The following is a 15,466-nucleotide window of genomic DNA, read 5'->3' as shown; positions in this document are numbered from 1 at the left end:
GGGGGGGGACAGTGACGGAATCCTTCCCGCCCCCTTTTTGCTTTTCGCCGATGCGCGCCGTAGCTCCCGCCATCTCCATTCTCGTCTCCGCCCGTGCGTCGAAGATTCCCTTTTGCATCAGCGGGCGTGGAGATTTGCCTGCACCGCTGGAAACTGCCGAACCGGACATTCCTCCGGGGCCTGGTCCAACACTGCTTTGAGAACCGATTAATGCGACAACGCGGCTCGGCCAGACATCTAACGGCCGAAAATTGCTCCCCCATGCGAGCCAAGGGGAATACCAAATCGCGCCCTATATGATCCGCTCGCTCGGGCCGCACGCAAGATGCGGCCAACATCCAATGGATTGGCACGGTCACCCCCGAACTCTTGCCAACGACCAGCCCTAGGCGGCGGGCTCCAACGCGAGTCTGGCTCACGCGCCTCCGCAACACACACGCACACACACGGGGAACACCCGCCATAGCCACGTACAGGAACAACCTAGACATCTTTCTATTCCCAACTTTTCCCCTCCTCCACTGCTACAGTAACTGAGAGTCGCTTCCAGATCGCCGGGCCGACCGGAGGCCGTTCTCGCCGGCGTTGCCGGTCGAGATGAGCTGAGGGAAGGCGCTGGCCTTTGTAGTGTTTATACTAGGTGTAGTTTTGGCCTTCGTGCCAGTAGTTGGCGTTTTGCCGTGAGGAGCTCGCCGGTCTTTCCAGGCCAGATCCGGCGACTGCTGGCGTTCTGCCTCCTTGCCGTCCTCGTCGGAGGGGCGCGGATGGCTTCCGCCAGTTATTCCTCTAATAAGGTCTGTGGTGGCTGCGAGGTGTGGCGGCTGCGGTGGCTCTCTCCTTTGGCCGGCCGTGGTGGTGAGGGAAGGAGGCCATCTGCTCTTCAAGAATCGCTGCAAGCTCAAGGTCCGGCGGCCCGTTCTCCGGCGTGTGCGAGCGACGCTGGATACCCTTCAGCTCTGATCTGGTGCAGGCGCCTCTGGTGGGAGGCTACTGCTGTTTTTGTAGAGGGCGGAGGATCCCTGAATGTCTGTGCTCGCTTCGGCTCACGATTCTGCAAGATCCGAAAGTGGCTACCCCTTTTGGCCGGCCGTGGAGGCGAGGAGAAGGTGGTACCTGTCGAGGTGCTTTGCAGTCCTGTGAGTCGTTCTGCCCGTCAATCTGCTGAAAATCTGCAATTGCTTTACTTCCTCTTTACTGTCCGTCAAGGGAAGGGAGATGAAGGTGGCAGTATGTGTAGCTGGGTGCTAGATGATGGGTGTTGGCAGGGACTGTTTTTGCAAGCTTTCCCTACCAGTGATGACAAGCTCAGGGGAAGGAACTCCTCCATCTCTCCACAAGAAGATGATGCTGCTGATCTTGCCCACATCTTCAACACATGCCCCTGTAAGCTTTGTAAGCCAGAGATCCTGAATTGCTATGGTCATCGTGTTTGCGATTTAGATTGCTGCACAGATCAGTTCACAAGTGCAAGGAAAAGATTTGAGTCTGATCTTGCAAATGGCCCGGTGATCATATTATTTCTGGATGGCTTCAGGATCACCATGCCAACGCCGGTTTCCATTGATTATCATCACAGGCGTACTCGTGCTCGTTGTTTACAGATGGTTAAAGAGATGAATATGATACAATTGCAGTCTGGTTGCCACATGTTGCTTCCTTGTCAAGTTGCTGATCATGCTGTCTTTGCTTTCTTCGTGCCGCTCGGGTGTATTCGCCGGAGACAGATGAGAGAGTCTCCGATGTCGCTCCCCAGATTCAGCGGCGAAGATCCCATCGATTTGAGCTCGGTTAGGCATCCTCTAGATCTACAGCTCAATCCTCAACCTTAAAGGCGCCTACCAACGCGATTGCTGGTTGAGCCACTGGCTCTACGGTTGGTGAGGTTGCAAGAGGCCCCTGGAGAATACAATTGCAGGTTTTCTGTTCGAATTCTCATCGGACCCCCTGGCAGGCTCCAATTGTGTTCTTCGGCATCGACAGTTGTGTTCTCAATACCAACTTTCAAATGTGTGCAGTTAGGCACTTGTTTTATCTCTGATTTTCAGAGTACGAGTTGTATGGCATATGTTGTAACTGTGTTCTATCTTTAATATATTAGTTTTAACGTTCAAAAAAAAAAAAAAAGGAACAACCTAGACACGCGACTCGGCCAGCTCGCCACGCGAATCCGACTCAAGCACAACTCGGCTAGACACCGGCGTCCGACCTGAACCTACACACACGCGCTGGTCGACATCGACGGCGTGGCTTATTCCTAACGAAAGGTTCTACAGATCAACTCCTTGACGCATTTTATAATAAATCAATTCGTGAGAGTATAGTTGCTATCATGTACCATGAGTAATACCACTGCACTGTGTCAAACATAGAGCTGTCAGGCTCTGCAACTCGCAATTGCTGCCAAATGTTCATACTTGAAGTCATATTTCATCTCACACGTACTCTAGCTAGCTAGCTAGCAACATGGTCCTGACATTATCTACCTGATGTGTGCGTGCGTGCGTGTCAGCGTGTGTGTGTCGCACATCCTCTTTGTTTGACACACATAAGCTATCTAGATAGGTTTTGTTCGAAATAATATATTTTAGAAGAGTTGGAGGAGAGAGAAGAGGAGAGAGAAGAAAGGTGAGCTACTATGCAATAGCCAGCTCTTGCACGTGCTCCTATACACTTTGTGAGAGTGAAAGGTGGGCCATATGTTAGTAAAGTACTGCATTTTTATAAGCAACTATTGTACATGTTAACTATATATGATAACTACAAATGACATAGCACCTTGTTATAGCCAGGAATTGGCTATACTATTGCAATTGCTCTTAGATACGGTTCTCTGTCATCCGCACTTGCAAGACCCATAGCACCAATAATTTAGCGATTGAGAGAGAAAGCAAGGCGATTTTTTTTAAATAATACGAATTAATTATTTAATTCGAGGACTACCACGCGTTTTCAAATAATTACAAAAGTGTGACTCGGTCGGAGTGGGGCAGGCCGATCGGACCGTAGCAGGCTGATTGCAGGTGCCTGCTGTGGCCGACCAGCCGACAGCACCCTGTCGCAGCAATCCGATCGGACCGTAGCAGGCCGACTGCATGGCGCGGCGCAGACGCTCGGCAGACGCCCCGCTCCTTTCCTTTCGACGTGCCGCGCAGACGCTCCTTTCCACGCGCAGGCGCAGAGTCGGGCCGGCCTTTCCACACGAAGCAAAATACACCCATGCAAAGAATCGGGTATCAGCAGGCCAGTTGGTTTGTAGCAGGCCGATCGGCCTGCTGCAGGCCGACCGAGTCACACTATTGGAAATTTTTGAAAACGCGTGATAGTCCTAGAATTAAATAATTAATTTGTATTATTTAAAAAAAATCGCGAGAAAGCAATACCTCATGAAGCCAGTTCTTTGCCTGCCGTTCCCTTTCACACTTTCTCAAGGTGCCTCCATGATTGCCTTTAGCAGATTTAGTGCTACATATTGCCATGGACTGTTGCACTATTTGGGGGTCCTGTACATGCTGTTGCAATGAAAACGACTTATGAGAATCCGAGCTATGTACAATGACGTTTCTATAGCTAAACTAAAGATTCGTTATAGCACGCTGTAGATTTTGTATACCGTCCACAATCGATTTTGTACACCGTTTTTGGTTCTCTCCTTTATCTCACGTGCCACCTACTCTCTCGGAACCATCCAGGATTGACTAGTGTCTAGAGAGTTTGAGGTTGCGTCTTAGATGGATGGTCTTTGAGTATACGGTTGAATGTTTGGACGCCGCTAATAGAGATTGAAAATGGACATGTTTCATTTCATATGGAGAATTCTATCTTTCATTTATATATGGAATTTCAATGATAGAATACCTTACCAGATCAGAACAGTAGATCACCACAAAAGGCTGTCAGTCTTTGCAGTTCGCACATAAGGTCCATCAATCAAACATTCAATAATTGACATCAAAGACACGAACCAAGTCAAACATGTACATTTAACACTCAGATCGACCATCTAAAAAAACACTGAGACAAATACATATGCATCTCTCCATTAATTCTCCCCAATTGTATGCCGAACTGACCAACAAGCACTACAGGAAATTCCATGTACGCCGACGGCCATATGCCTACGCCGATGATTTATCAGGGCCATCGGCCAAAAAAAAACCCGTCGGCGTACATCATTCAACGCCGACGGCCACCGTCGGCGTAAAATGATGACGGCCGTCGGCGTAGCGTGAAGACGGCAGCCGGCGTAGAAACGAACATCGGCGCAGGTTGGCCACGTAGGCTCGCACACCTCCCATGTTCACGCCTCTTGGACGGAACTACTACGGCGTCATGTCAAGATCTATGCCGACGGCAATGCCGTTGGCATAGATTTTTTCTAATAAACCCTACCCGTGCTACCATTGTTATTTATTTATTTTCAGTATATATATGGCTCACATCCATCCATGGCATATCTGTAGGCTGTGGTTCAACTGCAAGCTAGGCTTGGCTCTGTTCAACAAAAAAAAAGCTAGGCTTGGCCTTTCACCTTAGTGCTCCCTTCGGTCCACATCACTTGCTTTCACAGCCCACACGACTTCGAAGACATGGCATTCTTGTTGAAATCACTAGATTCCCTGGATAGAATTTAGTCAAATATTATGGAGCACTTTCGACGGACAGTGCACGCACCAAATCTTAGGATAGCTTTGGGAATGATGCCACCATCTCTTGTATATTTGGACTTTGGAGTATATTTGCTATAGGGAGACAAGTCTTAGTACACCCATACACAATAATTGAGATGTTATCTGCCTGATGGTGTCTGTTGTTCACAGGTCAGCAGCTAGCGGCTATGGTTAAAATTCACAAAGCCTATCTTCTCCTCCAATGTTTTTTTTTAAATGGGGGCTTTTTTGAGATCCATATAGCAATTTTTACTACCCCATCCTTCCCAAAGTAGGATGCATAATTATAATATTTGATCGAACTTTAACTTTTTGAAGTTTGACCAACTACATGTGTAGAAAAATAATATATCAACATTTAAATAACTAATCCATATGATATGAACATATATTTCATGGTGGTTCTAATTATATTGATTTAGATTGTAAATGTCAACACCTTTTTTCTATATAGTTGATCAAACTTTTAAAAGTTTAACTTTGACTTAAAACAAAGGTATCATATTTTAGGAAGGAGGGAGTACCATGCATAGAACTGGCTCCATAAACTGTCATTGATGTGCTTTTGTAGAACCGCCGTTGATGTCGGTATACATGGTTTTATATGCCCGTCGTGACCACCGGGCACTACCGCGTAACCATAGTTAAGCATAGTCTTTGTATTGAAATTTTACATGATACACGTAAAATGCCTCTATTTACACTGAATCTTTCCCCATAACTTTATTAAACTTTCAACCTATGTTCCACAACATATTCATGTTTCACGCCACTTACATGTGTGTACATGCCTTTTTATATATATAGCTTGTCTCTGTGCAGGCAACACCTAGGGATGTCTCTACTGAGACATGCTTACCTGAAGAAAATAAGCAAACACGTTAAATTAAGGAAACCGAGTCAATGATCTCTCTGAATTAAATAGAAGGTTTGCCATGGTTCCACACGGCCAGAATTCCTATACGACCCAAAACATGCGACCTTCTGTGGTAGACCACATCAGGCACCGTAGATCTACCTCAACTTATAGTCTCCGTTACCAGATCCCGATACCTTCCGCTACGTGTTGTCTCTGCGATGGGGTCGCCCGCCTGGTCGTACCAGGTTGGGTCATATAAGATTTACGTGTTGATATTTTCTAAAGGAGTAGGATTAAATAATTCTGCAACTTGTTTCAATTCTATATACCTCGTATGAAGCTGGACGAAATAATGTGTTTGATTAATCAATTCTGCAACCTTGTAGACAAAATAATGCGATTGATATACTGAATCTGAAAGCAACCGTTGGCAAATCCTGATTCAGCATCTGTGTCAATCATACAATATATAAATTAACGAGAATTTTGTTTCTCATCTTATTTATTGTATTGAATTCAACTCATGGATGTGTTTTTTTTTTTTTGCCTTTGATGAATCCACTGCGTTTCGATAATTCCAGATTCTGCTGACAATATATGATAAATATTGTTTAAGACGAAAACGACAGAATTGTTCAGGTCAAAAATTAGAGTTTATACTCGAATATGTTTATATATGTGTTAGTCAGATGCACGCTATCTTAGATATATGTTTCCAGTACTTTCTCCATGATGTTGAGATGAAGTCTGCCATACCCGTAGCTAGCTAGTACAAGAACAACATGCCAACTTGTGATTGCTGCACTATTCCTCCAAATTAAACAATAAACTGGTTACCAGATTAATTCAACACAAATAACACCTACTCATTCGGTAAGTAACTGATTAGTTCAACAGAAATGACATGCGTATTTTTTTGTGGGAACATAAATGACATATGGAATAGCTAGTTCTCAAACGCTGAGATTTATAAATAAATAAAAATCTACAGTAGTGACATTAGTTTGATCATCAGGTCTTGCCTACCCAGATAAAGCATTCCATATTGCTGAGAAAAAGAAGCCAAGTTGGTGAATCAAGTGTAGCCACCTAGTGTATTCTTCTGTTTCAAGTTTCCATGTGACGTCCAAATGATCCAAACGCTCCTTTGACTTCCCTTGTGCTTTGGTAAATCCTCTAGACTAGAGGAGTCCAACAAAAATATCACTCCAATTTATTTATGTATCCCATATTCCTTTATTATTTATTCATGTGCAACATGGCGTATCTATATCTTTGCCTGATGTATATGAGATTACTCTGTCTTCCTATGAGATTGCACTATGTGAACTGTCAAGCTCTTTCTTATGTGGAGTGTCTTAATTTAGTTACGAGATTGTTGTCTCTCTAGAAACGAGTAACCCTAGCTAGTTCTCAAATAGTGCAGTCTTCTTTCAGTAAATTTCACCCTTTACCCCCCTAGTTACGTATTTGTGGAACTAATTACTCCGTCAAGTGAAAAATAAATCCATCTAGTGAAAATTCATCTAGATTTCCCCTTCTAAAAGTTACGAACGCTTATTTTCTGACAGATGCACATTGGGTAATGTGTGAGGTGATGACTGAGGTTCAAAAAATATCAGAACGACCAGGAGATGGATAAGAGAAGTCTAGACATGATTGTTGATACGGTTCTCTTCATGAAACATGACCTTAAAAACGACAAGAAATCTGAAATTAATCTTATCAGCTTTCGAGCAACTTTTGGGATTAAAATAAATTTCCGCAAGCGAATTGTATTGCTTCGGTGCGGCTCACGATGAGGTTGCTCTGTATATTAAGTGTTTTTTGGCTGCATGAAGTTCCAGTTTCCTATTAGGTTAGTCATAGTGGAGAGTAACATAGAGTAGTAACATGCACATGTTACTAATCTATGTTACTACTTTCATAGTGGAGAGTAACAAATGTGTGGTATCATGCAAACTTACATTTATTATATTGTAGACTCATCTTCTCTTGGATTGTGTGGTGTTATGGTAACATAACTAGTTACCACCTCACTTTCTTTCTTTATTTATTAACATGCATATCATGTCACCAAAATGTATTGGATTGTGTGATGTTACTACCTAAGTTACTCCCACTATGAGTAGTCTTAACTACTTGGATATTCCGATAAATTATCGAAGACAAATTAATGCTAAATGGAAACACGCTGAGAAAAGACTACAAAAATACTAAGCAGTTGGAAAGGAAAAGTATTATCTCCAGGAGGAAGATTAATTCTCATCAATTCATACTAAGTAATATAATATTGTACATGATTTTGTTCTTCCGCAAAGAAGTATTACAAAGATTGGATTATGTTTGATCAAGATTCTTCCGGCAAGGTGATAGTGAGAAAACAAGTATCGACTCACAAATGAAGTGTAGTTTGCAGACCCAAAGATCAAAAAGGGTTATGTATTCATGACCTTGAGGTTTAGAACTCACCCCTTCAAGGTAAATGAATTTTAATCTACTTACTGAAGATGAGGTATGGCAAAAATTAGCCAGAGGAAAATACATAGGCTCAAATGGATTGTACAAAGTGTACTGGAAACCCCCATGGCCTCTCATTTTTGGCCCGATCTAATGATGATGAGAAATGGTTCTTCTGATTTGGACCATTTATAATTAAGAATGGCTCGGAAATCAGATTCGGAAAGGATAAGTGGCTAAGAAGCACTATACTCTAGGGACAATAATTTTCCGTCATAAGAGTGATACCATCGCGGCGGTGTTAGAGTCCTCTCCACCGAATGTGACGTTCATACGATATTTAATTGCTACATACTTGCATCATAGAATGTTGTGCTAGATCGATATGCAATGGTCCAATTACCGTAGGGTTCTAATCAATGTTGGAGGAACCTACATGAGAGTGATAAATTTCAAGTGGATCCAATGTATATACTCTAGTCTAGTTGCTAATAATAAAAAGACCTGGAAAATAAAGATACATCTCAAGATCAAAATCTTTGCATGATATTTTCGTAGAGGAGTAATACTCATAAGATAAACTTGTAAAATGCATGCAATTGCCAAGGAAACACTGAGTGTGCAACTTTTTATTATCATGATGAGACAATCAAACACTTGTTCTTTCAATGAAAATTTGCTAGTTTTATATGGTTGGTCATCCCCGTTGATCACAATTTTAGGATTCTTATAAGGGTGGGAGCGCTTCCCGTATTTTAGTTACTTTGGCTATATAGAAATAACAAGGTTTTTAATGGTACAAATTTATCTCTCATGCAGGTCATCTACGGTGTTTTGATTTGCTATGTTTGTGGTCGTATGTACAACATGTGGAGAATCGATACCTCGTTTATGAAGGCAAGGGATATTTTTATTCAACATAGATGGTAACGTAATCTACGGAATATTGCCCATATCACCCTAGGTTTCTGGATGATTACTTGTATTTCGCCTATTGTTTTCTTTTGTTGTTGGACTTGTTGCAGCTATGTGCATCTCAGTTATGAAGAAATCATATATAGCTTAAAATTGTTAATAATAAAGCACCCTTTATTATAAAGAGATGATCATCGATGAAGCACTCCAATCTTTACATATTTTTTCATGTCACATCAATGGAACATGTGAGTCCTTTCTAGCAAATATAATCAAAATGCTAAACTAGGGTAAAAACCGTGTTTAGAGTCTCATGGATAGGAAATTTAGTAAAAAAAATCACTAAATGAGGTAATATGTGTCACAAATGCACAAATTCATGGAAAAAAATGAAATCACACTTATTTTTATTCACGAGCACATCTTAGAATGATGTCATTTGTATGAGAAGAAAACACAAAGTACATAGTTACATTTCTCACCCATCATGTTATTAGTTTGTTGGAAATGAAGAAATATTCAAGATGACTCCATATCCACATTTTTCTATTTTGCACTAAATTAACTCAGAGAGCATCTTCCAAGTTCATGGAAATAGAAAAAAAAAGCAAAACCCTAATAACTAATTAACAGCACACTGACGCTTGCAACTTGAAGTGATTCTTCAGGTGGTGTCCTCCATCAAAATTCAGCTAGTACTTCTTCCACATACACGGTAGGTGTTGACCATGAGAGGTCAGCACACTAAGACATGCAATTGTTGTCCATATTTAATACCTAGCAGGATTAGGTTCCCAACCACAGTATGCATGTACTCCAGGGTAGCCTTTCCATAATTCCCTGATTAGCCTTTCCGTAGTAGCTACAAGCACAAAACCACTTGTAGTATACAGTGATACTTCTTCTGTCTCAGATCGATGCACATGCATTGTTGCAACTTGCAAGGTATGTTTGGTTACTTGCATGCTTTTTTTCGTTTTTCTTATTTGGCCCGCCAGCTGCTGCATCAGTGGAAACCGGCGTTGGGCATGTTTAGGAACATAGTTTGATTTCCAACATTGTGTTTCGGCGCAGTTTCGGCCGAGTGTTTGATAGGACACAATGTTTACAAATCTGGTAGCTAGATGGAAAAAAATGGTGTTTGGTTATGTGCTATAACTGGCTTATATTTAAAACTTCAAACTTGGTGATGTTATCCTCTAACGGCTATGATCACATATAACACATAGAACATACTGAATTTGGCAAGAACCATCAGATTAGTAAGGAGGTTTCATATACATATGCTTCCACAAATTAATCAAGGATTTAGACGAACACCCCGGATCAAAAGCTACCCGAGGTTTCGAAAACCCCTGGTGCTACTAGGGTATAACCCTAGATCAAAATGAACCACATCAGCACGCAGGTTCATCATTGTCTCGCACTTACGACTACTACAAACATAGATAGACAGACACTCATGGACACATAAATAGGGAGGCCACCGACTAGCTAGGGCAAACGTAGGTCATGGCGCTGGAGCTGTTGGGCTTGTAGATGCTCATCTTCAAGCCAAATGCCTTGATCTTGAACTCCAGCACATCGTCGTGCTCTGGGTCATACTTGTAGATGGCCGCCGGCCAGTTCCTCCACAGCACCACCAGTCCGCCGTGATATCCGACATACACCCACTCGTCCCACCAGCAACGGGCTGAGATGGCCACGCTACACGGCAAAGGGATTTTGACCACTCCCTCAAGCCGGCCTGGAATGCAGGTGGAACGACAAGCACGTGCAAGTCGTTCACATCGAGTTGTACATAGAAAGAACGGAGGATGAGGGGCCTGGGCAGGTGGCCGAGGTTGGGCCTTTTCCCCACCGCTGGCGGTAGCCGCGCAACAACCTCAATCCTCCTCGGCCCCACCAACTTGAGCGCCTTAGTCCACCAATTGAACACCAGCTTGTCCATGTACACGGGTGGAGGATGGCAATCCCTTCCCACTGTGTCGCACTCCAACTTGACGACCTTGACAACACATGAACAGACAAGTAAGATCACACTCGAAAGAATGAATGCAGTTCATGTCCATGGCGTTGCAGAGCACGAGCATAGCATGTGGTGCATGATGAAGCTTTGCAATGGCAAGATCTTGTGTAGCATTCCTACGAACACCAAAAACATTACACATTTCCAAAATTGGAGCATGCCGTGATGTAAGATACGTAGAAAGTACGATCCCAAATTGGGAAAAGTCGAACCCAACTAAAATGTAACTGTATATGTGCGATTCTACAACGGATCGAGTATATATAGATGGAAATAAGCAAGTACAATGTCGTACAGATGCCGAACATGCAAAATTTATCCGCCATTAAACTTCCTAAAAACACTAACAGTACATTGAATCTAGAAGGATCGAGGACTTAGGATGGACAAATCAGGTGTCGTAGCCGCTGATGATGACTCGGGATCGTGCGGTGAAGCTCCCGGAGTCGTGGACGGAAGTCGCTGCTGTCCACTGCTGGTGCGCAGTTGACGTGGGAGGTAGAAATCTCTGTGGTGTAACTTTTCTTCGTTCCCCGGCACGGCGCCATAAAAAAGCTTGATGTCTACGCACGCTTCTATTCCTGTAGACAGTGTTGGGCCTCCAAGAGCAGAGGTTTGTAGAACAGCAGCAAGTTTCCCTTAAGTGAATCACCCAAGGTTTATCGAACTCAGGGAGGAAGAGGTCAAAGATATCCCTCTCAAGCAACCCTGCAATCACGATACAAGAAGTCTCTTGTGTCCCCAACACACCTAATACACTTGTCAGATGTATAGGTGCACTAGTTCGGCGAAGAGATAGTGAAATACAAGTAATATGGATGATTGTAATTAGTAATAGCAATCTGAAATAAATATGGCAGCAAGTAAACATGTAGCAGAACAGTAAGTAAACGGTGATTCAATGCTTAGAAACAAGGCCTAGGGATCATACTTTCACTAGTGGACACTCTCAACATTGCAATCATAATTGAATATAAATAAGCACTTCACTATGCTATTCTGAATTACTCTCTGGCAAGATAACGAACACTAATTCATCATGTAGGCAAACCTTAAAGATGTATTCCCAAGTACTAATAAACACCCCACGCTGTCACTGTGAGCATTCATAGGAGGTACTAACACACCACAATTTCATAGAGACATCCAACTCAAATCATAACTCAGTGAACAAGTATTCTGTGAAATATATCCTAAGAGACCCACACGGTGCACACACTGTCACCTTTACACACGTGGGACAAGGAGTCTCCGGAGATCACATAAGTAAAATCCACTTGAATAGCATAACGACATCTAGATTACAAAGCTCATCATATGGATCTCAATCATGTAAGGCAGCTCATGAGATCATTGTATTGAAGTACATGGGAGAGAGAGATTAACCACATAGCTACCGGTACAGCCCTTAGCCTCGAGGGAGAACTACTCCCTCCTCATCATGGAAGCAGCGATGGCGATGAAGATGGCGGTGGTGTCGATGGAGATGCCTTCCGGGGGCAATTCCCCGTCCCGGCGGCGTGCTGGAACAGAGACTTCTGTCCCCCGAATCTTGGCTTCACGATGGCGGCAGCTCTGGAAGGTTTCTCGTATCGTGGCTTATTCGTCTCGAAGTTTTAGGTCACCAGGGCTTATATAGGCGAAGAGACGGAGTCGGAATGGCCACGGGGGACCCACACAGCAGGGGGCGCCCCCCCTTGGCCGCGCCGCCTTGTGGGGTGGGGTCCCCCCTGGCTCCCCTCTGGCAACTCTTCGGTGCTCTGGAAGCTTCCGGGAAAAAATAAGATACTGGGCGTTGATTTCGTCCAATTCCGAGAATATTTCCTTTGTAGGATTTCTGAAACCAAAAACAGCAGAAAACAGGAACTGGCACTTCGGCATCTTGTTAATAAGTTAGTTCCGGAAAATTCATAATAATGACATAAAGTGTGTATAAAACATGTGAGTATTGTCATAAAACTAGCATGGATCATCAGAAATTATAGATACGTTGGAGACGTATCAGCATCCCCAAGCTTAGTTCCTACTCGCCCTCGAGTAGGTAAACGATAACAAAGATAATTTCTGAAGTGACATGCTACCAACATAATCTTGATCCAATAATGATGTAAAGCATATGAGCTGAGATCAAATCATTCAAAGCAAATGTCTATAGTTGATATAAGATATGATAATGCAAGAGTTAAACAAGCTAGAAGTTTTCATGAACTATTGCTTTAAAGACATGAAACCGTACAAAGTTCATTAAAGATGTTTTAAGTATCCAGCGTAGAAGTTCTATCCTTCATTCCAAGCATCAAGTAAATTTTCACAACAAAGAAGGATTCAGTCAAGTAAAAATAAACATGAACGTCAGGAATCAACTGTTTCGAAGTCTACTCAACCGGTGAGCGCAAGAATTTGGTATTGGCACCAGGATGTTATGGCAAAAAGAACGTTAATGGGGGTTTGAAAGGCCAATGAAAGAAAGTCTCACAAAGCTATAAGTGATCATTAGACAAGACGAAGTCTTATGATCGAAGCTATGCAAGGAGTAGTGATTGCCATGCAACGGATGCACATAGAGTTATATGTGTATGAAAGCTCTCCAATGGAACTAGTGGGGGTGCATCCAACTTGGTTGTTCACGAAGACCTAGAGCACTTTTGAGGAAGCTCATCATTGGAATATACAACCCAAGTTCTATAGTGTAAATTCCCCACATAGTTATACTAGTAAAACATGAAAACTCTCTAATATGGAGTGTAGGTGCTAAACATGAGCACAAATGATGACTATGAATACTGCAGGTGCTAAAACATGAGCACAAGTGTGGATAAAAGATAGTAATGCTGCCCCCTTTTTCTTTCTTCTCTTTCTTTTTTTTTCTTTTTTCTTTTCTTTTTTTTCTTTTTTTTCTTTTTTCTGTTTCTCTTTTTGATGGCCTCCATGGCTCTTTTCACTTTTAGGGGCAACATCCTAATATGACAACACACTTTTTGGTACAAATAACTCATAATGAATAAAACATGATGTATAAAACTGTATGCCTCTGCCAGTGTAGCAGGATGTGCAATGATCTAGCGTAACATGGGTAAACCACACATCAGCTGTATAGGATCATGCAAAGCAATATATAAATAATAAATGACAACAAGTCATGTAATGTAAAATGGAAGTTGCATGGCAATATATCTCGGAACAGCTATGGAAATGATGTGGTAGGTAGGTATGGTGGCTGTTTTGAAGAAGATGTATGGGCTTATGTGTAGGAGAACAAGAGAAAGTCCTCCCACGGGTTTGGATGTACTGGCGAAGTATGCACAATTCTCAATGTGAGCAAAAGGCAATGCACGATCAAGAGGCTAGCAAATTTGGATGGTGGAAGTGCCAAAAACCGTAGCTTAACATTAGTCAAAAAGAACTCAGAAGCTTATTGCAAACAACTAGCAGGTTCATCATTAAGAGCATGATTAAAATTTACTCCAAGGAGGGCCGTTCACGGTGGCACAAATACCCCGCTAGCTCCCTCGACTTTCAGCACAACTTAGTTATTACGATGAACTCTTAGACATGGAAAGCTATCAAGTCTAACTACAACTTCAACTATTTAAGTAGAGTTTGTAGTACGGCACAAGCTTAAAGACAACAATCCACTACTAATTTTAACTTATTTATCCAGTAAGCTTTACCATCTAAACACCTCAAAACAATTGCAAAGAATCAGGTTATCAAAGCTCAATGATCTACAAGATTATGCAAGTATTTCATTATACCACTACCACATGCAACATTTCCTAGACCAACAAAATAACAATGAACGAAGCAGTTTCAACCTTCGTCATGAACATTAAAAGTAAAGCTAAGAACACCAGTGTTCATATGAACAAGCGGAGCGTGTCTCTCTCCCACACAAGGAATGCTAGGATCCAATTTTATTCAAACAAACAAAAACAAGAACATAAAGACGCTCCAAGTAAAGCACATAAGATGTGATGGAATAAAAATATAGTTTCACTAGAGGTGACCTGATAAGTTGTCGATGAAGAAGGGGATGCCTTGGGCATCCCCAAGCTTACATGCTTGAGTATTCTTGAAATATGCAGGGATGAACCACGGGGGCATCCCGAAGCTTAGACTTTTCACTCTTCTTGATCATATTGTATCATCCTCCTCTCTTGACCCTTGAAAACTTCCTCCACACCAAACTCAAAACAAACTCATTAGAGGGTTAGTGCATAATCAAAAATTCACATGTTCAGAGGTGACACAATCATTCTTAACACTTCTGGACATTGCACAAAGCTACTGAAAGTTAATGGAATAAAGAAATCCATCAAACATAGCAAAACATGCAATGCGAAATAAAAGGCAGAATCTGTCAAAACAGAACAGTCCGTAAAGACGAATTTTTCTGGGGCACTAAACTTACTCAGATGAAAATGCTTAAATTGAATGAAAGTTGCGTACATATCTGAGGATCACTTACGTAAATTGGCAGATTTTTCTGAGTTACCTACAGAGAATCCTACTCAAATTCGTGACAGCAAGAAATCT

Source organism: Lolium perenne, chromosome 3 (genome assembly GCF_019359855.2).
Source record: "Lolium perenne isolate Kyuss_39 chromosome 3, Kyuss_2.0, whole genome shotgun sequence".
Taxonomy (NCBI): Eukaryota; Viridiplantae; Streptophyta; class Magnoliopsida; order Poales; family Poaceae; genus Lolium; species Lolium perenne.
This window is presented reverse-complemented; position numbering follows the sequence as displayed.